This window comes from Prionailurus viverrinus, chromosome B4, assembly GCF_022837055.1.
Source record: "Prionailurus viverrinus isolate Anna chromosome B4, UM_Priviv_1.0, whole genome shotgun sequence".
Classification (NCBI taxonomy): domain Eukaryota; kingdom Metazoa; phylum Chordata; class Mammalia; order Carnivora; family Felidae; genus Prionailurus; species Prionailurus viverrinus.
In genome coordinates, this window is record NC_062567.1 from 18,762,904 (window position 1) to 18,788,339 (window position 25,436).

Genomic DNA, 25,436 nt, shown 5'->3' on the forward strand with positions numbered 1-25,436 from the left:
GGTCACCTGGTATAAAAAAGGGCAACATCCAGAAAGGAACTCAGATGGGAGTGGTCAGCACCAATACTTACAGCAGCTGGAGGAATGAATCCTTCAGTCCCGAAATGGTGGGCAGGCTCTAAGCAGGGTACCTTAGCATCACTGCTTGGAAATGATAAAGTATGTTCTCTTTTTTTTTTTTTTTTTAAGTTTTTAAGTTTATTTTTGAGAGAAGGAGAGAGGGAAAGAGGAACAGAGAGAAAGAGAGAGAGCACGCACACCAACAGAGGAGGGGCAGAGAGAGAGAATCCCAAGTAGGTTCTGCACCATCACTTGGGGCTTGAACTCAAGAAACATGAGATCATGACCTGAGCTGAAATCAAGAGTCCGATGTTCAGTTGACTGAGCCACCCAGGTCCCCCAATGATAAATAATTTTAAACAGAATTCTTTTTGATCTCAAGCTTCGTGAGTTTGAGACCTGCATCGGGCTCTGTGCTGAGAGTGTAGAGGCTGCTTGGGATTCTCTCTCTCCCTCTATCCCTCTCTCTCTGCCCCTCTGCCCTTCTCTCTCTCTCTCTCTCTCTCAAAATAAATACATAAACTTAAAAAAAAAGAATTCTTTTTATAGGGATGGAATAGTCCTAATAATAAGTAATAAGAACAAACACTGTTCTAATAATTATCTGCGGGTGTCCTTGGAAATTGGTGAATCACTTTTACGCATGAAATGTTGGCATGTGCCTCCATGAAGTTAGTCTAAGTGGCGGTGGTATTAAAAAATAATAGTAATAAAAATTTAAAATATGTCCAGGTATTCGAGAAGGCTTTAATAGATTGTCGGGACTCAATAACGACAGTGCTAGGGGACTCTGGGGACACAGAAGAAGGTCTCTTGCAAAAGCACACGAGGGACGGCGGACTAGGGTGGAAGGGGAGAAAGAAGTTCCTCGTTGCTTACACCTTCTTCAGGCGGCATCTGAACTCCACGAGGAAACGGGCAGAGGGCCGTCGTTGACCCTTGGAAAAACCCTGGGGACCAGGCGCCCTGAGTTGGTAGCAAGAGCAGACCTTTCTGAACACCCTTCTGTGCAAAATTGTTCTGCCCCACATTTTGCCTACGTCATATTACATAACAAAGGATTAGTTACAAGTATGTCTGTGACACAAACCTTATTGATTTCACCCAAGAAGAAAGTACATTGTCATTGCTAGGTTTCTCTTTGATGGTTAATCAGAGGACCTTGGAGCTGCCTTCCGCAAAGCATAGAGGGAGACTTCCATGCCACTGTAGGATGTTTTTCCTCTTTTGCCAAAATGGGTCGCTTGTTTCCCGATATACTTGAATGGACTCCAACTCTCCCAAATGGTTTAATACCTATATGATAACACTGAAGAATTTGAATATCGCTTCACTAATAAATGCTTCAAAGGAAATCTTGTAACATGAATGTTACAAGAAAAATATCCACGGCCCCTTTATTGAACCTGATGGAAAGGAGCACACTGCCAGCTCAGTGGCTCTGAATCATGCCTCAAGCCTGTTCCACTTAAGCAAACTCTCAAGACCCAACAAGTCTTCCGGTGACTCAGAACAGAAAGCAGAATGAATGCTCTGTCCAACTTGTGTTTCTGAAGCATTTATTGGGTGTCGCCCTCAACCATCCAGCTGAATCCTTTTTGCAAGACACACACAACAAAGAATTCAGTGAACAAAGCAAAACAAGTCCGTAGCATTCCAGAAGGATTCCCTAATCTAAATATAAAATATGCAAGTTGCAACTCATCTGGCAGATCGCACAGGAACACAGGGAGGATTGCGATAGACCAAGGCAACGAAAAGCCTCACGCTGGCAAATTGAATTGGATTCGTTACAGTTTCATCAATTATTTACACTTGATGACATCAGGACCTACAAACATGTTAAAATTGTGAGTTTGGATTAATGGGATCAGCTCAATGGATAATCCGTTTATGTAAACTTTATGCACTATTAAGGTTATTAAGAAAATTACAGCCTAGGGGCTATATTCTGACATATTAAAGAATAGGAACTCAAAGCATTTTTATAATTATGCCCCTAACTTTTATTCACTTTTCCACTATTCGATATGATCACACAGACAAACACAGATGGGGTTTCTGAGAACTCAGGGAGAAAGAGGGTTGTAAATCACGAGACAATGTCTATAGATTTTAATTTTTAAAAAAAAATTTTTTTTTTCAACGTTTATTTATTTTTGGGACAGAGAGAGACAGAGCATGAACGGGGGAGGGGCAGAGAGAGAGGGAGACACAGAATCGGAAACAGGCTCCAGGCTCTGAGCCACCAGCCCAGAGCCCGACGCGGGGCTCGAACTCACGGACCGCGAGATCGTGACCTGGCTGAAGTCGGACGCTTAACCGACTACGCCACCCAGGCGCCCCGTATAGATTTTAATTTTGATAGGACTTATTTCCCCCCAGTTTTACTGGCATTCAGCTCTGTATAAGTTTAAGGCATACCACATGACTTGACATATGTACATTGAGAATGACTTAGGTTTTGTTCGTTTATTTTGAATTTCTATAGCACTTAGTTTCTTAGCTTTGGAAGTTTTTGTACTTAAAGCAAATATTTTTTGAACGGCAAGTATAAATTTGAGAGTAAGAGAGGCTATAAGAAAACAATGACCACAAAAAGAATTTCACTTCTTTTGTTACTTCTAACACTATATGGGTTTACTTTCTTTCTTTTTTTTCTTTTCTTTCTTTCTTTCTTTTTTTTTTTTTTGGGAGAAAGAGAGAGAGAGAGGGAGGGTGCAAGTAAGGGAGGGGCAAAGAGAGAGGGAGAGAAGCAGGGCTCACCGGGGGTTCATGTTTACCCGAAGCGGGGCTCGAGCTCACAAATCATGAGATCGTGACCTGAGCCAAAGTCAGATGCTTAACTGATTGAGCCACCCAGGTGCCCTATATGGGTTCTTAATTGTATAGTGGGGCTTGTAACTGCACCGTTTTGAAACATTTACACACCCTCCACATTTTTATTTTGGGATGCTCTGGAAGTGCCTGGGTGGCTCAGTCAGTTGAGCGTCTGACTTTGGCTCAGGTCATGATCTTGAGGTCCGTGAGTTTGAGCCCTGCATGGGGCTCTGTGCTGATGGCTCAGAGCCTGGAGCCTGCTTCAGATTCTGTGTCTCCCTCTCTCTCTGCCCCTCCCCCACTCATGCTCTGTCTCTCTCTGTCAAAAATAAAATAAACATTAAAAAAAGACATTAACAATGATCGTATAATACCATTTAATATACAGTCTATATTTGAATTTCCTCTGCTCTTCCAAAAAAGGTCTTAAAGCTGGATTTTGCTGTTGATGATGGTTTTCCTACTCTGGGTTCTAACCCAGGTTTGTCCCTCCCATTCGGTGATTCTTCAGTTCTTACTGCAGGACAATTTCCCTGCCTTAAAAAAAATATTCAACACTAATGATTTTTTTCCCCAAGAGTCTTGAAGAACAACGTCCCACATTCTGGATTACTCTACTTGTTTCTTCGTTATTAGATTTGTGCGAATCAAGTTTGGCGATTATGCTTATGTTGCAGTCAAAGCGATATTTAAAGTGAAAGTTTGAATTTTCTTTGCCTGATGTCATGGCTTGTCCCAAACTCTGGTGTGCCAAGACTTTAAGCCAGTTTGGTTCTAAAAAATTATCTTATATAATACATAGCTTGGTCCTATTAGCAAACATCACATGCTTCTTTAGTGTGTTTGTTTTGGGGAGGACAGAGCATGTGCCTTTCAGACTTTTATTTTAAACCTTCTTAATACCAAGCAAATGCTCACTATACCTAGTGTCCCCCTCTTGCTCATACAGTGATCCCTTCTGGCCACGTTTTTACAGCTTCTCTGTACCCCGGTGAATCTACAAAGTTGTTGAGAGGGACATGGTCAAATATATATCAAGTAAAGAACTATAGATAAAGGTCCAGGTTAGCTCTGACATTCTGAACACACAGCATTTTTTCTTGATTATTAAAATGGCCATGGACATGTATTTGAGTTATTGGTCTTTGCCAACAAAGCGATAGAATGACCACAATTCCCTATGATCTCCCCGGAATTTTCTAGAGTGATCAGTGGAGCAGGGTTGCAGCTGGGGAGCTTAAGCCTTCCAGTAATGAATGAATTAGTCTAAATATCAATAGAACTGGATTCTGACCTTCATTAGCATCATCATCATTTTGGAATCACATTGACTGCCTTACCACAAAGTTGATTCTTCATCTGGATCCTCAGGATCAGATTGGGATCCTAAACAAAACTGAGGGTGGGGTCTCACCATTTGTAACTTAAAGGAGTTTTATTTTTTTACTTTTTTTTTTTTTTTTTTTTAATGTTTATGTATTTCTGAGACAGAGAGAGAGTGTGAGCAGGGGAGGGGCAGAGACAGAGGGAGACACAGAATCCGAAGCAGGCTCCAGGCTCTGAGTTGCCAGCACAGAGCCCAACACGGGGCTCGAACTCATGGACCATGAGATCATGACCTGAGCCAAAGTCGGTCGCTCAACCGACTGAGCCACCCAGGCGCCCCACACCATTTGTAACTTAACATTAGCCTTTCACTTACAGAAGCAGAAAGAATCTTAGGATCATGAGATTGAGAAGAAATTTCAAAAGGACATTGTGTATATTTCTTTCCATCGGGTAGTCCCCAAATCTCCTTCCTGGCAGCTGAAAACCTACCCTATTTGTAGTAATCCTTTGCACAGGACTTATTTAATAGGCCTTTTATGCAACGCACTCCCCAGTGTCAAAATATCTTACATGTAATGTAAATTGTTTTCTATGTGGTAGCTAGGACACGATCGCTGTCCTCCCCTCGAAAGCTTTTCTTAGGTTTGGGCTCCTGCTCTGTGCCGTAGGCAGAAGAGGTATCATCTGTAGCTTTTCCTCATGGGTCTTGTTTCCCAAACCTTTAATCATTTTTATGGCTTCCTTTTAAACTCTCTCCAAATTTTCTGTCTCCTTTTAGATGCAACGCCTAGAATTAAATATAGTATTTGAAAGGATATGATTAGTACCAAATTTAGAGGGTAATCACTATCTGGTCCTTACATCCTGCACTTGAAGATTTGTGAGTCGTTTTCAAAAATGATTAGACTTTCCACCAACAGCAGCAAAGATTCCAAGAAGTCGTCTTGAATATTATGTTGTGATGTTTTAGAACTCGTTTGTACCATGGTCCACTTTAGTTAAAGGGACAAAAGGCCTCAAAGCCTGCCCAGTCTTACTGGGAAGAGCCCCTCAAAACTGCAGAAACAGGGGTGCCTCAGCAGCTCAGTTGGTTAAGCGCCCAACTCTTGATTTTGACTCAGGTGATGATCTCATGGTTCTTGGGATCGAGCCCTGCATCAGGCTCTGCACTGACAGAGTGGAGCCTGCTTGGGATTCTCTCTCTCCCTCTGTCTCCCCCTCCCTCACTTGTGTGCTCTCTCTCTCAAAACATAAAAATAAATTTAAAAATTAAAATGAATGTGCAGAAACAGATCTTAGAAAGCAGCTTAAGGATAACTCATATATATATATATTTTTTTTTTTTTGAGAGAGAGAGAGGGTGCAAGTGAGCGAGAGGCAAAGAGAGAGAGAGAGGGAGAGAGAGAGAGAAGTGGGGTTCACCGGAAGTGGAGCTCGTGTTTACCTGAAGCAGGGCTCGTGCGCACCCAATGTGGGACTCGAACTCGTGAACTGTCAGATCATGACCTGAGCCGAAGTCAAATGCTTAATAAGTGAGCCACCCAGGCACCCGGGATAACTCATATTGAAATCATAATGCATTTATGTCACAAAGTCTGGTTATTATAAAACGACAAGCCGAAAAAGCTGATGCCAGTTCACATTACAGCTCAGTCTAGAGTTAACCAAACGACCCCAGCAGCATAGCGCTCATTCTGAAGAAGCCACACTGAAGTCATACGCAAGAGGAAGATGGTCAGAAATTAGAAATCGGAATGACGTCAAAAGTCGGCTGATGGCGGCCTGACACAAAAGTAATTTCCTGGAAACTTGTGGAAATCCCAAGCATCTGTATGTTGGCAGTGGGACCTTTTGCATCATTGCCTCACACACTTGATGTTAGGCAACATTCCTGGTGGACAACCGATGCCTTTCCTTGGTAAAGTCCAACGATATGTGAATTGTTCTTTCTAGCAATGTTAGCCAAGTTACCGTTTATTGAGTGCTTACTATGTGCCAGGCAGTATTGAGCCCTCTGTACACATTTTCTCCTTTGAATCATAACAACTTTGTGAGGGGCATATTATTATTATAGCCTATGTATAGATGACTCCATTCAAGCCCAAAGGCAGATGGTTTTAGTAAATGTCATAGTAGGGATTCCTGTCCAAGTATTTCTGACCCAGTAGAACTACTATGTTATAATGCCTTGTGAATTTTAAATATCAGCAGTCTGATAGTTTACACTCATAAAAAAATAAAGGGTAGAACTCATTCTTCTTTTATCTTTTTAATGTTTCTTTATTTTTGAGAGACAGAGAGAGAGAGAGAAGCTGGGGGGAGGGGTGGTGGGTGCAGAGAGAGAGGGAGACAGAGAATCCCAAGCAGGCTCCATGCTGTCAGCACAGAGCCTGAGATGGGGCCCGAACACACAAACCATGAGATTGCGACCAGAGTCGAAGTCAGAGGTCGTTCGCTTAACCAACTGAGTCACCCAGGCGCCCCCCCCCCCCCGATTCTTCTTTTAAAATGAAATTCCCTGAAGATGTACAACATTCATGTGTAAATTCAGAAGAAAGGGCCAGCATTTTTAGATGAGTTCCTGGCCCCAGAAGAGTCTTTTAGAAACCACTGCCCCACAGCAGTTAGAATGATATAGAATGCTCTGTAACAACATGGCACAGTAGAGACACAAACTGACCACAGGCTTCCTCCCCTTTTTTCTAGGCTTGCGTTTGGCCGTCTTTCCCATAGTTAACTCTGGCCGTATGAGGAAGTTCTTTCTGGTGGCCTGGGGGCTGAAGTGATATTTGTCCCGCAACTGCCCTTGTGCAGACCTCTGAGCTCTTCTCTTGGCTGACTGGGACCACACACAGAGTGACCTTGGACTTCAATTGCTGGAACTGCCATCAGCCTGAGTTTTCAAATGACTTCATGAAGACTGAAGCCATGTCCTGCCTTTCCTTCCCTGAAAACTGGAACTCTTAAGTGAGCAAGAATAAAATAAATTCTTTAAGCCTCTGTATTTGGGTTCTATCTTGTGAGGCGATTTCGCACACCCCAACTCATATGCATATATGCATGGTAAGATGTCAGTACCCATCTGACATGAATACGGTAAGTTGTAAAACAGTGTTTGAATAGGATCCGATTGGGTCTGTCAGAGTAATCAGTCTGGAGGAGTCGGCACCCAAATATTCACAGTGACTGGCTCTCTGAGGAACTACGGAAGGGTTTTTAGTTTCTACAGAGTGTAAGTGTATAATGTTTAATTCTAAAAAGTAAAAAAAAAAAAATAAGTGTGTTTCATTTGTAAAAAGAAAGAGTCGTGTTAAAAAATGTTGCCTTCAGCTTCACTTTACAGGAGCCAGATGTCCCCTTTTTATTTTATTACGTATATATTTTTTAATTTTTAACGTTTATTAATTTTTGAGATAGAGAGAGAGAGTGTGAGTGGGAGAAGAGCAGAAAGAGGAAGACAGAATCCAAAGCAGGCTCCAGGCTCCAAGCCAGCAGCACAGAGCCCGATGTGGGGCTCGAACCCACGAACCGTGAGATCATGACCTGAGCCAAAGTCAGACGCTTAACCAACTGAGCCAGGCAGGAGCCTCTATTTTATATATTTTTTAATGTTTATTTATTTTTGAAAGAGAGAGAGAGAGATTGAGCCATCCAGGCGCCCCTTATTTTTTATTTTTTCAAAGTTTGGTTATTTTGAGAGAGAGCAAGAGAGTGGGGGAGGGGCAGAGAGAGAGAGGGAGAGGGGGAATCCCAAGCAGGCTCCTCATGGAGCCCCATGCAGGGCTGGAACTCACAAAGTGTGAGATCATGACCTGAGTCAAAGTCAAGTGTCAAATGCTAAACCCACTGAGCCACCCAGGTGCCCCCAGATGTCCCTTTTTAAGGCAATGCTTTATTTATTAAAAAAAAATTTTTTTTAATGTTTATTTGTTCTTGACAGAGACAGAGACAGACAGAGGGTGAGCAAGAAAGGGGCAGAAAGAGAGGGAGACACAGAATCTGAAGCAGGCTCCAGGCTCTGAGCTGTCAGCACAGAACCCAATGCAGGGCTTGAACTCACAAGCTGTGAGATCATGACCTGAGCTGAAGTCGGACGCTTAACCTACTGAACCACCCAGGCACCCCAGCAATGCTTTATACAAATCGTACAATAGGAACATAAATTTCTCCTCAGAGTACAGATGAAACCTTTAAAGGAAGACAGGTCTACCTTATTGTATACAATTAATATATTCTTAAAAGCATTATCTATAAAACATACCCCTACTTATCAACCCTTGTTTTCTTAATGTCCTTCAAAATAAAATTCAAGAGATGTTTGCCAGGAAGAAACACATCTCAGGAAGAAAGCAGGCTCACCTATAAAGGCACCAACTTTTGAAAGCATATGCTTTAAGGAAAAGGATAGTTGTTAGTTAAAATATTCACATTCGTTTAAGCAAAGTACCAATGCAAATAGTCTCATAGTTATTTTTACATGTAGAAAAATATTCAAGACTTGAAAGGAAAACCACCATTGATAACTCCTTTGAACTTAACAAAATGAAGTTCTGTGAACACTTCCTCCCCAGGGTCATATAGCTAACAATACATATATTGGGTTGCCCAAGCCGTGCATTCAGAAGAATTAACGTTACCTCCGACGTCTAAAAACGATTTTTCTATTGTTATTTAAAAAAAGAAAACAAAGATACAAAAACCCACAGTAGGCAAGAAATCAAATTAGTCAGTAAAAAAATAACATTACTGGAATGTCATCATACATATTTAATGATTTTCCTGAAGTTTAATGCTGTGAGTCAGATTTTCAGTGTACATGTGAGGGGTTTTCCCCCAAAAGAAAGGGCAAAATATATTGTTAGAGTAGGCGGTTAGCCAGATGGGAGCAGGGAACAAGTGTTTTCCCACTGATAAAAGGGTGGAGGCCAAGTTCTAAACAGTTGCGTGCAGGGAGAGCGAGCGTTTGTCTTCCTTTCTTTCCTGGGTGGATTTGTAGTTGGTGGGGGATGGGAGCCTTAGGGGGTGGTACAAAATTGTATACATGAGAAAAGAGGTTTAGTTTTTTTTAAATGTTTATTTACTTGAGAGAGAGAGACAGAGAGTGTGTGCGAGCGGGGGAGGAGCAGAGAAAGAGGGAGACACAGAATCCGAAGCAGGCTCCAGGCTCTGAGCTGTCAACACAGAGCCCCCACGTGGGTCTCGAACCCACGAACTGCGAGATCGCGACCTGAGCCGAAACCTGACTCAGCCCACCCGGATGCCCCTGAGAAGAGAGGTTTAAAGAATTATTGCTGGGATTTGTGCAGTGGATAGCTTTTAAGGTTTTAAAACTTAGGCGCGGTTAAAAGGCTAGAATTCATTTTAAAAAGTAGTTGTAATGTTGGCTGTTTGAAGGATGCTTTTTTTCCAAGTCTCTGGGGACCACAAGGAGTACTTTCTGCCCATAAGGAGGCCGGGGGGGGGGGGGGGGGTTGCTCTGATCTGCAGCTGTAGCCTGTGGTGAAGATATGGGGCCAGAGAGATATGCCCACCCAACACCCACAAAGGTGCCCCAAAGGACCCAGGACCCCAGAATTTCTTGTCCAGATGGCCTCAGGTTGATTTACAGGGCTTGTTCCGGTCTTGTTTGGGGGTCCCAAGAGCAGACTGTGCAGCTAAGTGTGCACCCACGGCCAGGCAGGTGATGCAGGGCATAGAAGGGCCAAGGACTAGGGGCCCAGCACAGGACCTTTCACTGCAACGGAAGAGGAGGGCAAGCTTACGCCCTGTGCAGTCAGCCCGGCTTGTAACTCCAGGGAGTCAGAATCCGCAATTGCAATCTGGCCTCCCAGATCGTCATACAGGTATATACCCGTAGGTAGAAAGATGGAACATAATGTATTTAACAAATGTTATCTTGGTTCATTCGTACATGTTTAGTCACACGGTATGTGAGCCTCCATTTGTACTCCTGGCCCGGGTGCACAAGTAACAGGGGCAGCCTCAAGCTTGACCGCAGGGAGCCACGCCTCTCCCAGGCCCGTCAGGAATACACCTTAGAACAAAGGCACAAAAGTTAAAGCGCTACATTTCTAATGTGCTTCATCCGCAGGAAAATCTGGAATCAGACTGATAGTGATGCACGTAGACCCCACCACCGGACCCTTTACCTGCTTGACTTTGGGCAAGACTCTGACACATCTCTGAGCCCCCTCTGGAAACTGATGGGTGAACATTTGCCGTCGTATCTGGTAAATTACAGGTACTCAAAGACAGTGTTGCGGACACGTGGCTTGTAAGTCAACAACTTTTGTCTTTGACCTATTTTCACATTACCATTCACATTTTGGGCCAAGACTTTAGGTAAACCTGAGCTGAAAGAATAGGCAGTCGTTTTTGTAGAGCATAACGTTTAGAAGAACCTTCCAAAGGTTTCATTCCAAATCAAAACAGTCCTGAGTTCTGGTGTCTTTTTTTTTTTACGTAAATGAGTGTGCATGGCGGAACCTCACTGACACTCAGTGTCCCCTGTTATAAGACAGCAATAATAATAGTAACTAATTCATTCCACCATTAGAAGGATTAAGTGAACAAAAAAAATATGCAAAAATGTTTGCCATACAGGAAGTGGATTATCTGTCGTATTTCAAACTTCTGCTGAATTTTATTTAGTGTAATATTATTCTATTGAATTTCATTCAATAGATAATTTTTCTTTTTTTCTTGTTCTTTTTAATTTTATTTATTTATTTATTTATTTATTTTTCAATATATGAAATTTATTGTCAAATTGGTTTCCATACAACACCCAGTGCTCATCCCAAAAGGTGCCCTCATCAATACCCATCACCCACCCTCCCCTCCCTCCCACCCCCCATCAACCCTCACTTTGTTCTCAGTTTTTAAGAGTCTCTTATGCGTGGGCTCTCTCCCACTCCAACCTCTTTTTTTTCCCCCCTTCCCCTCCCCAATAGATAATTTTTCTAATTTTCTGGGTTATTTTGAACATCCACAGGGTCTGCTGAATGAAAATCAAATATGTGTGTAACTATTTGGTACCTCCGGGACAGTTACTTTTTCTAAAAAAAATTTTTTTATTGTTGTTGCGTGATTGATTTTGTTTTTTTATTGGAGAGTCATATGAGCTTCTGCTTTGATTCCATTTATCCTGCTGACAGATGCTTTTCTTTCTTACTTGGGCCTTCGAATGTAAGATAATTATCACCCAAACAAAATCATAAAAGACCATGCCATTTAAAAGCTCTTTTTAAAAGCCTAAGAAAGGGGCGCCTGGGTGGCTCAGTTGGTTGGGCGACCGACTTCAGCTCAGGTCATGATCTCACAACTCGTGAATTGGAACCTGGCATCAGGCTCAGCGCTGAGAGCTCAGAGCCTGGAGCCTGCTCGGATTGTGTCTCCCTCTCTGCCCCTCCCCCACTCACGCTCTACGCCTCCCCCCCCCCCCCCAGGGGAAAAAATAAATAAACATTAAAAAAAGCCTAAGAAAATAGCAAGCATACTGGAAGTCAAAATAAACTGTGACAGAAGGTCTGAGAAAAAGAAATGTATGTGCTTCCTGAAGTGTCTGGAATGAATAACAGTGACCCTGAGTTCTTGCGGAGGGACAGACACACGGGGGCTGGCTGTGCCCATGGGAGTCCTGCAGCAGACGCTCAGAGGCCAAGAATCTGAGCTCTTCGGACACTGGCTAAGAGGACATTTGGATTGTGACTAGTACAGTTTGGAGGGACAAAGAGCCAGGGACTCACTTTCCCTTTTCTCCTTCCTCTTCCAAGGGGATTATTTAATAGCCTGTGTACACATGCAGCACTTGCTTACTCTAATAATAGCCCATGGGCCTGAATCATCCTGCGTCACTGAGGTGTCATCCGGAGTCCTCAGCTGTTTCCACGACTTGTGTGGTTGGCTTTCAACACTCTCTGGAAACCGCTAAGAATGTGCAGGGTAATCGGTGATTTCAATTTTAACCATGCATGACGTGAGGCACCTTCTATGTGTCTCCATTGACCTGTCTTTAAAATACATAGTGTAACGATGAAGGGAAGTCAGGAGAAAACTTTGGTGTGAACCCCTGTGCAATAATATATGGAAATGTATTTACAAATGTATTCTATCTTATTCTATTATTTTATTTTATGTTTATTTTATTTTTTAAGTTTATTTATTTTGAGAAAAGAGAGAGTGAGCAGGGGAGGGGCAGAAAGAGGGAGAGAGAGAGAGAGAGAGATTGACAAAACCAAACAGGCCCCATGCTGTCAGGATGGAGCTTGACTCTGGGCTTGAACCCACAAACTGTGAGATCATGACCTGAGCTGAAACCAAGAGGCACATGCTTAACCCACTGAGCCACTCAGGCACCCCACGAATGTATTTTAAATATAGTAATATAAATGCATCTTATTATTATTACTACACGTGTGATCGATTTGCTGATATAATTGAGACAAATACATGTATCGATTAATAGTTATTTGATGGGCTGCAGGGGTCCTGACAGTGTTCAGTTTCTTGATCTGGGAGCTGCTTACAGAGAGGATTCAGTTTGTGAAAATCCAGGAAACCCAACACTTATGTGCATTTTCCTGTATTATATTTCAATAAACAGTTTGAAACATACACTGTTTATTTTTTTAATGTTTATTTATTTTTGAGAGAGAGAGAGAGAGAGAGAGAGAATCCCAAGCTGGCTCCATACCGTCAAAACAGAGCCTAATGTAGGGCTGGATCTCAAGAACCATGAGATCATGACCTCAGCTGAAATCAACCCACTGAGCCACCCAGACGCCTTCAGAACATTAAACCTTTGCTGTTTAATCTCAGTTTTTCGAGGAAAAATTGAGCAGTTACAGTAACGAACCGTATACACATGACAATACATATTTGAGATATTTTGAAGATAATGTTCGAAAATTTTACAAAGTTTGATAGACCTAAATCTGTCATATTTAAGTAGGGCTCTATTTTATCTTTTTAAAATTGCTTCCCCAGGGGCCGCCTGGGTGGCTCAGTCAGTTAAGTGTCAGACTCTTGACTTTGGCTCAGGTCATGATCTCAGGGTTTGTGGATTAGAGCCCCGAATCGGGCTCTGCACTAACAGCGTGGAACCTGCTTGGGATTTTGTCTCCCCCTCTCCCTGCCCTTCCCTTGTTTGCTCTCTCTATAGCTCTCAAAATAATTAAAATAAAATAAAATAAAATAAAATAAAATAAAATAAAATTTCTCCCCCAAACCAAAAATAACATTTCTCATCTCACAATGATAGAGGTATAATAAATTGAATTTTAACGTTTATTTATTTTTGAGACAGAGAGAGACAGAGCATGAACGGAGGAGGAGCAGAGAGAGAGGGAGACACAGAATCGGAAGGAGGCCCGATCGGAAGGAGGCCATCAGCCCAGAGCCCGACGCGGGGCTCGAACTCACGGACCGTGAGATCGTGACCTGAGCTGAAGTCGGACGCTCAACCGACTGAGCCACCCAGGTGCCCCATAAATTGAATTTTAAAATGCTCCTCTCTTTGATCTTATGTATTTTTGTTGTGAAAATCTTAAAATGTAAATTGGTATACAACTTTCCGGGGGGCTATTTGGCAATATCTATAAAAATACAAAAGGTTCATGATGTTTGGATCAAAAAATCCGAGACATTTTTGGTAGTCATTCATACACTCAACTTTCAACTGACATGTATTTATTGAGTATCTACTCTGTGGTAGGTGTAGGGCGGGGTCTGGGGATATGTTACTGAATAAGACGGCTGTAGTACAGCTTTAATGGGGGACTCTTACAAAGTTTCTGTACCAGAAGAGAGCACAGATAGGAGTCACCCAATTCACGATTTGGTTACACATTTATTTATTTATTTATTTATTTTAATTTATTTTTTACTTTTTTTTATTTTTTTCAACGTTTATTTATTTTTGGGACAGAGAGAGACAGAGCATGAATGGGAGAGGGGCAGAGAGAGAGGGAGACACAGAATCGGAAACAGGCTCCAGGCTCCGAGCCGTCAGCCCAGAGCCCGACGCGGGGCTCGAACTCACGGGCCGCGAGATCGTGACCTGGCTGAAGTCGGACGCTTAACCGACTGCGCCACCCAGGCGCCCCTGGTTACACATTTAATTAAAGAAAAGAAAAGAGGAAAGGAAAGGAAAGAAAAGAACAGTAAAAGAAAAGACAAGACAAGACACGATGATAAATTATTGAAATTACTTAAATAAATATTATTTAAGGCCAAACAAAAAAGAAGTATGCGCCACTCTGAGCACATGTAATTAAAGGACGTGGACCAGACCGGAGAAGTGAAATAGAAAAAAATAGGGCACAGCACAAAGTGCACAATAGGTAAAAAGTTCAGGGATAGGTTAACACATTACAGCAAATCTATAAATAGAATCACACATAACTGTCATTAAGAATTAGGCAGCTGAGGGGCGCCTGGGCGGCTCAGTTGGTTAAGTGGTTGACTTCGGCTCAGGTCATGATCTTGTGGTTTGTGGTTTTGAGCCCCGCGTGGGGCTCTGTGCTGACAACTCAGAGCCTGGAGCCTGCTTCGGATTCTGTGTCTCCCTCTCTCTCGGCCCCTCCCTCGCGCATGCCCTGTCTCTCTCTCTCTCTTTCAAAAAGAAACAGACATTAAAAAAAATTTTTTTTTCTTAATAAAAAAAGAATTAGGCAGCTGAAAAACATGTGCTTATGTCCAAGATAAATTATAAATTTGAAAACAGTTGGACCGTAGTATGTGCTGTGGTATTATCCTAGTTTTAAAATGACAATAATTATAATTTCCTGTCGTATATATATAAAATACATAATAAAATGTGAAATATGAATATGTGTGCGTGTGTGTGGCTAGGGATGCCTGTGCACCATGATCTCTTCTTACCGTCTTCCTGGGCGTTGGTGTAGACATCTCCCAGCTCTCCTTGTGTGTAGGTGTGGGCAAGTGACTAAATTCTCAAAATGGAAGATGGCTTAGGGTCGTGTGCAGGTCTACGTTCTTGGAGAGTGGGCATACATCCTCCACTTTCTCTTCGTCTTTCCCACCAACTGGAACCTGGACCCTGGAGGGACCTATCTGTCTTTCACTATTCAGACAATGACAGTGTCTTGGGGACCCATCTGTTTCTCACTATTCAGACAATGACAGGTCATGGGGGTGGCAAGGAACCTGGGTCCTTGAATGACCACGAGGAGCAGAATTTCCCTAACAGCCTGGAATTCTTACTTTAACATAAAAAAAAAAAAAAGAAAAAGATGGGGCACCTGGGTGGCTCAGTCAGTGGAGCATCCGACTTTGGCTCAGGTCATGATCTCACGGTCCGTGAGTTCGAGCCCCGCGTCGGGCTCTGTGCTGACAGCTCAGAGCCTGGAGCCTGCTTCGAATTCTGTGTCTCCCTCTCTCTCTGCTCCTCCCCCACTCATGCTCTGTCTCTCTCTCTCTCTCTCTCTCTCTCTCTCTCCTTCAAAAATAAATTTAAAAAAATTTTTAAAAAGAATATTTTCTTCAGCAGTTTTAAGTTTACAGAAAATTTGAACAGAAATTACAGAGATTTCCTATAAGCCTTCCACTGCCCCTCTCAGTTTCCTTTATTATTTTCTAATTTATTTTTAAGTTTTACGCATTTATTTTGAGAGAGGGAGAGAGTAGGAGAGGAGCAGAGAGAGAGAAGGAGGGAGAGAGAATCCCAAGCAGGCTCCCTACTGTCAGTGCAGAGCCTGATGCGGGGCTCGATCTCATGAACCATGAGATCATGACCTGAGCTGAAACCAGGAGTCGGATGCTCCACCGACTGAGCCCCCAGGCGCCCCTCCTCTATTATTAACATCGTGCATTAGTGTGGTGCATTAGTGACAGTGGATGATTATTATTAACTGAGGTCCATAGGATACATTAGGGTTTGCTCTTGACATTGTAGATTCTATGAGTTTTGACTCATAGATATAATGACCTGTATCTCCCACCACGGTATCCTGTGCAATAGTTTCGTTTTCCTAAAAATGACCCGGGATCCTCCTACTCATCCCTCTCCCTGCCCCCCGCCCCAACTGCTGGCAGCCCCCCCCCCCCCGATCTTTTCCTGTCTCCCTAGTTTTGCCTTTTCCAAAATGTCATATATTTGGAATCGTGCAGTTTATAGCTTTTTCTCAGGCTGGCATTTTTAGGTGAAAGAAAAACAAAGCTCGGGGCTTTTAAAGTCACTTAGTCCCCTTGTAATTATAGCAGCTTGCTCTTTAGCCTAATTAAGTTAGTACAGGCACAGAGCACGCTCAGAGGACTGTGTAAAACCCTGATAGAGACTTTGTCCCTGGGTGGGGTTATGGGAGACTAGCATTGCAGGATATTATTTCTACGACGAAGATTCTCTCCTTGACCTAACCCTGACCTGGTGCCTCTAAACCCTCCACCTGCCTCAGCCTGATCTTGAGCTTCTGGGTCTGCCCTTTGCAAGATCCGGTTTCAGCAAGAATCCCGCTAACCCAGTTTAAAGAAAAGCCTTCACCCTCGGTACCTGATCAAATGCCTCATCCTCCCCTCCCCCACCTCCTCCTTCTGGCTTGCCTTCAGCAGAAATTCTGTTGGGTCTGGTAAGAAGCCCCCTTACCTCTGAGAGTCCCTCTTTTCCATCCACTGACCTCCAGCCTGCTCCTTGCGTATGAACCCCCGACTATCCTGGTTGGAGTAGAGGCGCCCCTACTACAAAGCTCCCCTGGAGCAGTTCCCCCCTTGCAAAAAGTGCCTTACCATCTTCAACAAGCGTCACAAATCATTTTTTCTTTAACACTACAATGTTTGGATCTTTTATGATTACCTGTAATTTTGTGATTGAATAAGTAATATATACATAGGCAGGTTTTTAAATGGTCTTCTTAAACTAAATTCAGAGGGATTGAAAGGAATCACAATATATATGTACATACTAGGCTTATTTTTGAGAGAGAGAGAGGTGGGGGAGGGGCAGAGAGAGAGGGAGACACAGAATCCGAAGCAGGCTCCAGGCTCCCAGCTGTCAGCACAGAGCTCGACGCAGGGCTCAAACTCACAAACTGTGAGATCATAAACTGAGCCGAAGTTGGATGCTTAATGGACCGAGCCACCCAGGTGCCCCAGGAATCACAATATTAATATGAAGCTTTGTATTATTTTTTTTTATTTGAGAGAGAGAGAGAGAGAGACAGAATCTTAAGCAGATTCCATGCCCAGTGCAGAGCTTGATGTGGGGCTCGATCCCACGACCCTGAGATCAAGATCTGAGTCAAAAGCAAGAGTCGGACACTTAACTGATTGAGCCACCTAGGCTCCCCATATGAGTTTTAAATATAGTGCTATCATGTATTACTACAACTGACTGGCCGTTTGCACCTGCTTGACAGGCAGTATACACGTGAGGTTAAACCATGCAGATACGACTCTGCCTATGTGTGCAGGTCACGGTGCAGGAAAAAGAGATAAATGATATGGAAGAGATAAATGATGTAAAGATACCAGGCTGCTTTTAGAGAAACTAAACATTCAGATTAAGAGATTAAAGTAAAAGCCGGAGCGCTTGGCAGGTAAAACTTCACTGACCAGAGGCAAATTAGCTTGACAAGGCCTTGACTTTGGACACAATCACACAGAGCGATTTGTTTAGCTGGCTCTGCAGAGAGTGATTTTTACCTGGAACCTCGGCCTGAATAATCCCGAGGGTGAGGTTTATTGACAAGAACAGTGAATTTAGGCAACGGCTGTTAAATTGCGTCAAGATAGTTCAAGAAATGTAAATGTTTTGCAAATACTTTGTATCTCAAGATTTTCTTACTTTATCTGAAAAGGTTTATGGCTGGCTGCCTGTGCCATTCAGGGCACCCCAAAGGGAAAGACGCCTTTTAGGATTGTTATTGACATTTGCTAGTATTTGTTGTTTGCTTTTGATGGGTCAAACACAGGACTAAGTATGATTTATGCGTATTATCTCAGACAATCTGCACAACATATGAGCTAGATGCTAATATTAAACTCATGTCAATCTTCTCAACACCCCTATGAGGTGGTTACTATTATAAGATCCATTTCACAAATAAAAGAACTTCTCAAGGACGCATCCAGGGGGACTGAGCCAGCCGTTAAGCTGGGTTTGTTTACATTCCAAACTTAAACTCTTAACCATGTTGCATTATCTATAAAGAAATAGGGGGGAAAGGTCTTGAGAGAATGTCCTCAAGAAGGAAAACCCCAATCACAGAAGCATAAAGCTGATGGGCCGTAGAGGCCTCTAGACCAATCTCTTCACCGTCCAGATAGGGCAGGTGGTCACACAACTCTTGGTTACACGCTCAGGAGCAGAGCCAGAGGGTGGAACCTGGGTTTCCAGACTCAAGGCCAGCCATTGACCATTCGTCTGCACACTTGCAGACGTGTGTGTGGTGACGGGGGGAAGGGTATCTGTCACTTGGAGCATGCGCGTAGCCCTTCCGACGTTGGTGAAAGACGCTAAGCTTCTTTGCGTAAGCATAATCAATTCCTTATCTCCCACCCTGCTGTCACTTCGTGGTGACCCGCTGTGGGGCTCTGCGCAAGAACTCTACCTGTGAAGTTGTTACTGAGATGCACCCATCATGTTAAGCATCCTTTAAAAATTGTCTAAATGTATAATCTGGACATAAAATGCTCGGCAAAGAGCAAGCAGTTGCCATGGTACTCAAGACAGAATTCATGGTGCACCAACATATTCCTGGTATAGTTTTTCTAATAAAAATAGAAAGCTGAGAGAGCAGGGACTTGAAGTAGGGTGTGGGGATTGGAAAAATAAAATGTACTGTGTTGCGTTTCTTACTGTTTTCCATCCCGTTATTTTAACTGCGGTCAACAGGAGAGCTGTCGTCATGTGTAGTCATTGCATAGGTATTTGCTTCTGTCGTGTAGGCCTGTGTTTCTGTTAGCCACAGACAGATGATCTTCAAGACTCCTTGCTGATCCGTTAGGGCAACTACTCGATCACCACGCGTGCGTGAGTCGTCTCGTCAGGGGCACCGACAGACTGGCTGAGCTACAAGGACCTAAAAAAAAAATCTTTTTTTAATGTTTTATTTATCTTTGAGAGAAAGAGACAGACAGGGCACAAGCGGGGGAGGGGCAGAGAGAGAGAGAGAGAGAGGGAAACTCAGAATCCGAAGCAGGCTCCGGGCTCTGAGCCGTCAGCCAGAGCCTGACCTTGAGCGAGGCTCCAACTCACGGAGCTGGGCCAAAGTCAGACTGAGCCACCCAGAGGCCCCTGCGCTATAGGGACTTTAAAGTCACCTAGCCCAGAACCTTCAATGCAAACACATTCTCTCTCCTGATCTGCTTCTGTCTCTTTTTCACACACACACACACACACACACACACACACAACCACACCACCTCTTTCTAGTGAGATAGAGATACTGTATTATACCACCAACCAATGTGCCTTTTGAGAAGCCCTTCTGAGGATTCCTCATGGTACCATTCTGGGGAAGATAATAGCAATCCCTGATCACTCCCCGGTGAACACAGATTTCTCCCCTGCTGTTTGGGGTTGCAGTCCTTCATTCATTTACTGTGGGGAGAAAAGAGGAGCAGCTGACATTCAGAAGGTGTCTTGGCATTCACAGCTAGGCCATGCCATGGTGCTCTCAGATGTAAACAATCTCACGGACTATCGAGTTCAGACACGCTTCCTCCGAGAGACCAGGATAAAATGAGACAAAGCGAGGCCACTTCGTCACTTGGGCAAAGCACGGACAAAACCAGGCCACTGTACGTAAAACCCACAGATCCCAAACTTTCCCCTCTCTTACTAAATGAGTGTCTGATGCTTCTGTATCCAATCATAGAATCGCCCCCCCACTTTCTGACAGCATCCGTTGTGGGGCATATCACAAATCACCCAACCAGGTTCTTCAAACTCAGTTCTAACAACACCGTGTCACTGAGACAGCCCGTGGTTCCACATGGTATGTTCCCCTCACTGTAATGAGTCAGACGCCAACTTGTTCAACTCTAAGTGTGTTCTTAATGGCCTTCGGCGGGATGGAATTGACTCCCATAGCACGGACTAAATGTTTTCCATTGTTTTATGTTTACTTTTTCTCCTATCTCCTCAACTAGACGTGAGATTTCCAGAAGGCAGAGACCGTGTCTATCCTGTCTCCTATTATACTCAAAATACCTGCTTTTTGATTTGGAATATAGTTCAATACCTCCTGAATGAATGGATAAACATGGGGGAAATTGGGCCTAGCTTCATATTCCTTGACTCGTTCACATGTCTCCTGTGCATTAAGGAAGCTAGCACTTAGGTAGTAATCAGCCTGTGGCTAAGAACTACCAACATACACTGGAAAAGGTACATAAAATCACTCTGTAAACTGTTCTCACTCTTATCGTAACGTAAGCCTTAGAGGTAATACAAATCTTCCTGTAGAGTGTGAATTTCAACTCTTCCCAACAACTGCTGTGAAGTTGTTTGCTTATTCCTCCTTCCTCAGTCTATTTCTTTCTGATGGTTTACTGGTTTTCTCTCTGATTACAAAAGCAGTGGTTTATTTTGGTATTTGGGAACATTGAAAACTATAGACAAATGTAGAGAAGAAAATAAACTCACGTCCTGTTTTTTTTAAATTTTTTAAAAATTTTCATTAATTTTTGAGAGAGACAGAGTGAGCAAGGGAGGAGCAGAGAGATAGGGAGACAGAATCTGAAGCAGGCTCTAGGTTCTGAGCCATCAGCACAGAGCCCAATGTGGGGCTCGGACCCACGGACCAAGAGATCATGACATGAGCCGAAGTCGGACGCTTAACCGACTGAGCCACCCAGGCACCCCCCATGTCCTGTTCATAAAGCAGGCATCTTCCCCCAAATTCAAGTTTATGTGACCTCATGGCTTGCAGATTAATAAGACTCAGTGTTTAGATATTTAAAAAAAATTTTAATGTTCATTTATTTTTGAGAAAGAGAGAGAGAGGGAGAAAAAGAATGAGTGGGGGAAGGGCAGAGAGAGAGGGAGACACAGAATCTGAAGCAGGCTCCAGGCTGTGAGCTGTTGGCACAGAGCCCGATGCGGGGCTCGAACTTATGAACTGTGAGGTCATGACCCGAGCTGAAGCTAGACGCTCAACCCACTGAGCCAGCCAGGTGCCCCAAAATATTCAGAGATTGAAAGGGCAATGAAAATTATGTTGTACTAAGTGGTTAAGAAAGGGACTTTGAAAGTATTCAGTCTGAGGACTCAGGAATGCCAGAATCCCTCTGCCAATGAGCCAATCACCTTTTTTGCCTGGGTGAAGGGGGGGTTTGAGTTTGCTATTAAGGATAGAGCAGTGGGACAAAGAAGGGTGGAGGGCTGGAGGGGACAGGAATGGAGGTGGAGGGGTGGAGGGGAAGCGGAGGGTGCTTTCTATCTCTGTGACTCCAGGCCAAGTCTTGAGCTTTTAATTTGTGGGTGGCTTTATGGGTTAGGACCTCATACCCGGGATCCGCACGTTCACAAATATATACATAGTTCTACCCCAGAAGGTTTACCATCACCACCAAAGACACCTTTTCTACCCTTGGCTATTACTTTCATTATCTTCTCCAGTAGACTGCAATCCTTTGAATGCGTTCATCTGGCCATATGCATATATCGGGGGAGCATTGGTTGCAGCAGCTTATCTCCTTTTTTCTCTTGCAAAACCGAGCCATATATTTATCAGATAAAAATCATCTGAAATTGACAAAATGGGAAGATTGCACGGATCACTGCTGTGGTTCTGATACTAATAAACAAAAATGTTCTGATACTAATAAACAAAAAAACTAAATAAACAAAAAACCCCCAAGCAATTATGTAAGTAACATACAGACACTTCAGTGCTCTTTGTGGCTATTATTGGTCACTAAAATTTAGCAGCAGTCACTCTGTATTTATGCATGACATTAACTATGTGTTAGATTGATAAAATTTGGGTTGTTAAAAAAAACTCTAGCATGTTGAAACACTCTGGTAACCATCTGCTCCATTTAATAAATCCCAGGAATCTCTATGATGTCATCAGCAGCCAATCACAGCTTCTGTGGGCATGTGGTCACTTCTCTAGATAACTGTTTACTTCCTGCCACATGCCAGGCATGTTCTGAGCACTGCTCCCAGAACGATGAATGAAATAGGCTCTTCCTGGAGAGCTCATAGTTAATTACTGTTGATATATTCCAATAAAAAAATAGAGAAATTGACATTTAACTAGCTTACATAACTTTACGGAATTATGCTTTTACTCATCTTTTAAGAATACTAAAAGTAGTTCTAGAGGCGCCTGGGTGGCTCAGTCAGTTAAGTGTCTGACTTCGGCTCAGGTCATGATCTCGCAGTTCGCGAGTTCAAGCCCCGCGGCAGGCTCTGTGTTGACAGCTCAGAGCCTGGAGCCTGCCTCGGATTCTGTGTCTCCTTCTCTCTCTCTGCCCCTTCCCTGATGTCTCTCTCTCTCTCTCTGTCTCTCTCCCTCTCAAAAAAAAAAAAAATATATATATATATATATAAAATATTAAAAAAAAAGAATACTAAAAGTAGTTCCAAATCCTCATTATTATATTCTTGAACATCTGGTGGGAAGCACTGTTTACATCACAAACTTCAGCAACTATCACCAATACCTCAAGAGATCAGAATCTCCATTCTCAGTTTTATTATGACTTGCTTGTGGTTTTTAAAATGTCTTAAACATGTAAAACTTTTAGTAATCAGTTACAAAATGAGAAACATAACAAACTAGTTTGACGTTGGGAAACATATCAGTGAGGCAGTCCCCTCTAAGTATCAGACTTGAGCTCCAGATGTTGAAGCTCTTTCAGTTTCTTTTAGGATGGTCTTGGATGCGAAACTCCAGTCATCACTGGAATTAACTTAAAGCCACCCTTTAAATGAAGATACTATCTAAGAACTACGGATTAAGAGGCTATTCTCTATTCCTGACAGATGTCATTATTCCATCTACTTGGGTATCCAAGCAATGAACGGTCGCTCCAACTCAACTGGATAAACATTGCATTTATGAAGCAACACATTCTCTTTTCAGATGCACAAGACCTCAGATGGATCCTAGAAATTTCACTCAAAAAAAAAAAATAAATAAAAAGGGGGCCCCAAAAGATCTTCAGAATGAACACTAACTAGACTCAACTTCATCACAAGGATCCATTCGTGAGACCAAAATGGAATTTCTGGGCACCTGGGTGGCTCAGTTCGTTAAACTTCCGACTTCGGCTCAGGTCATGAACTCGTGATTCGTGGGTTCAAGCCCCACATTAGTTTCTATGCTGACCTGCTTACGATTTTGTCTCTCTCTCCCTCTCTCTCTTCCCCTCCTCCACGTGCACATGCTCTCTCTCTCACTAGCTCTTTTTCTCTCAAAATAAATAAGTAAATAAACTTAAAAAAAAAAAAGGGGGCGCCTGGGTGGCGCAGTCGGTTAAGCGTCCGACTTCAGCCAGGTCACGATCTCGCGGTCCCTGAGTTGGAGCCCCGCGTCAGGCTCTGGGCTGATGGCTCAGAGCCGGGAGCCTCTTTCCGATTCTGTGTCTCCCTCTCTCTCTGCTCCTCCCCCGTTGATGCTCTGTCTCTCTCTGTCCCAAAAATAAATAAACGTTGAAAAAAAAATTAAAAAAAAATAAAAAATAAAAATAAAATAGGATTCCCTTTCTTCCAATGAAAGACCATAACCTGAAAAAGCAATATGGCACAGAAATAGTGTTTGCACTGGAATGGGACTGCCTTCAATTCAACTCCCTGCTCTGCCACTTACTGAATATGCTGTACCTTAATTTTATTATCTATAAACTGGTGATAATAATGGTGACTATCTTGTACAGGGACTGTGAGGTTGAACTGAGCTAATACAGGTAAAAGTTTTAGACAGTGCCCAGAACACACTAAGGACTTTGGTCATTATTATGTGGTTTTATCCAAAAGTAACCTGTTAAAAAGATATTTCCAGGGCGCCTGGGTGGCTCAGTCGGTTGAGCGTCCGACTTCGGCTCAGGTCATAATCTCACTGTCTGTGAGCTCGAGCCCTGCGTCAGGCTCTGTCCTGATGGCTCAGAGCCTGGAGCCTATTTCAGATTCTGTGTCTCCCTCTCTCTCTGCTCCCCCCACCCCCACTCATGCTCTGTCAAAAATAAACATTAAAAAAATTTTTTTTTGAGATATTTCCCGGAGTGAAGATGATCAGATAATTTCTCAAGTTTCAGAGGAAATAAGCTACGTCCTAAATTAAAAAAAAAAAAAAATTGCTTTTTACTAAAGATCACTTGGTCTCTGTATATTATTGAGTAAACAGAGATCCAGCTGAGAGTGCCTTTCTTCTTAGAGCGTTTTCCAATAATGCAAAGATTGCTATGTGGTTGAACTTTGCTTCCTGAGCCTAGTAATTTTTCCAAGTATCAAAAAATGACTGGTAGAATTTATTGGTGTGCTAAGAACATTCTGCCTGTGTTTTCATTACCATACGCAGAAGGAATCCATTAAGCTAATCAATATACGCTTACGGTTGCCAAGTTGCAGAAAAAAATCCAATCTTCCTAAGGTTGTAGTGAAGGGGCTACAGTTTTAGCAATGCTCCCTGACTCATCTTTTATCATTCTGAGTCATTTGTAACCACCTAAACTCTTTCCCAAAGTTAATCCTGTTCTAAGAAAATGTCCAAGTAAATGATACAGTATGGTATTTTTGAAGCTCTGACCTCACTTGAAGAGCCAGAGAGAGGAAATTTCCCTCTTAAAAAAAAAAAAAAAAAAAAAAAAAAGAAGAAGAAGGAAAGAAAAAGCACAGTCAAAAAAACAAGCCCTTTGGAAAAAGAAAGCTTACTCTTTTCCACTAATCATTTTGAGATTGTTCTTTTGTTTGCTATGCTTAGCTCTGGAGGAGTGTGAGGTCCTGAAATGGAAAGGAGAGATCCATTCAGATTTAAAAAAAAAAAAAAATTTTTTTTTTAGCAATTCCAAAATGTTTAACCGGAAGCCATTTTAATGAATGAAAAATCCTTACATTAGGGAGATTTATACACTGACAGCAGAAGTTTTGCAGGGCAAGCAAATTCAGCTCCATGTAGGTCAGAAAGTCTCACAGAAAAGTAAGAGTGACTGGACTATTCTTGCAGGATCATTCAACCATCTCTCTAGAGATTGCTTCCTTTAGACTCTGAATTTAATTTTTTTTAATATTTATTTATTAGGGGGGGAGGGGCAGAGAG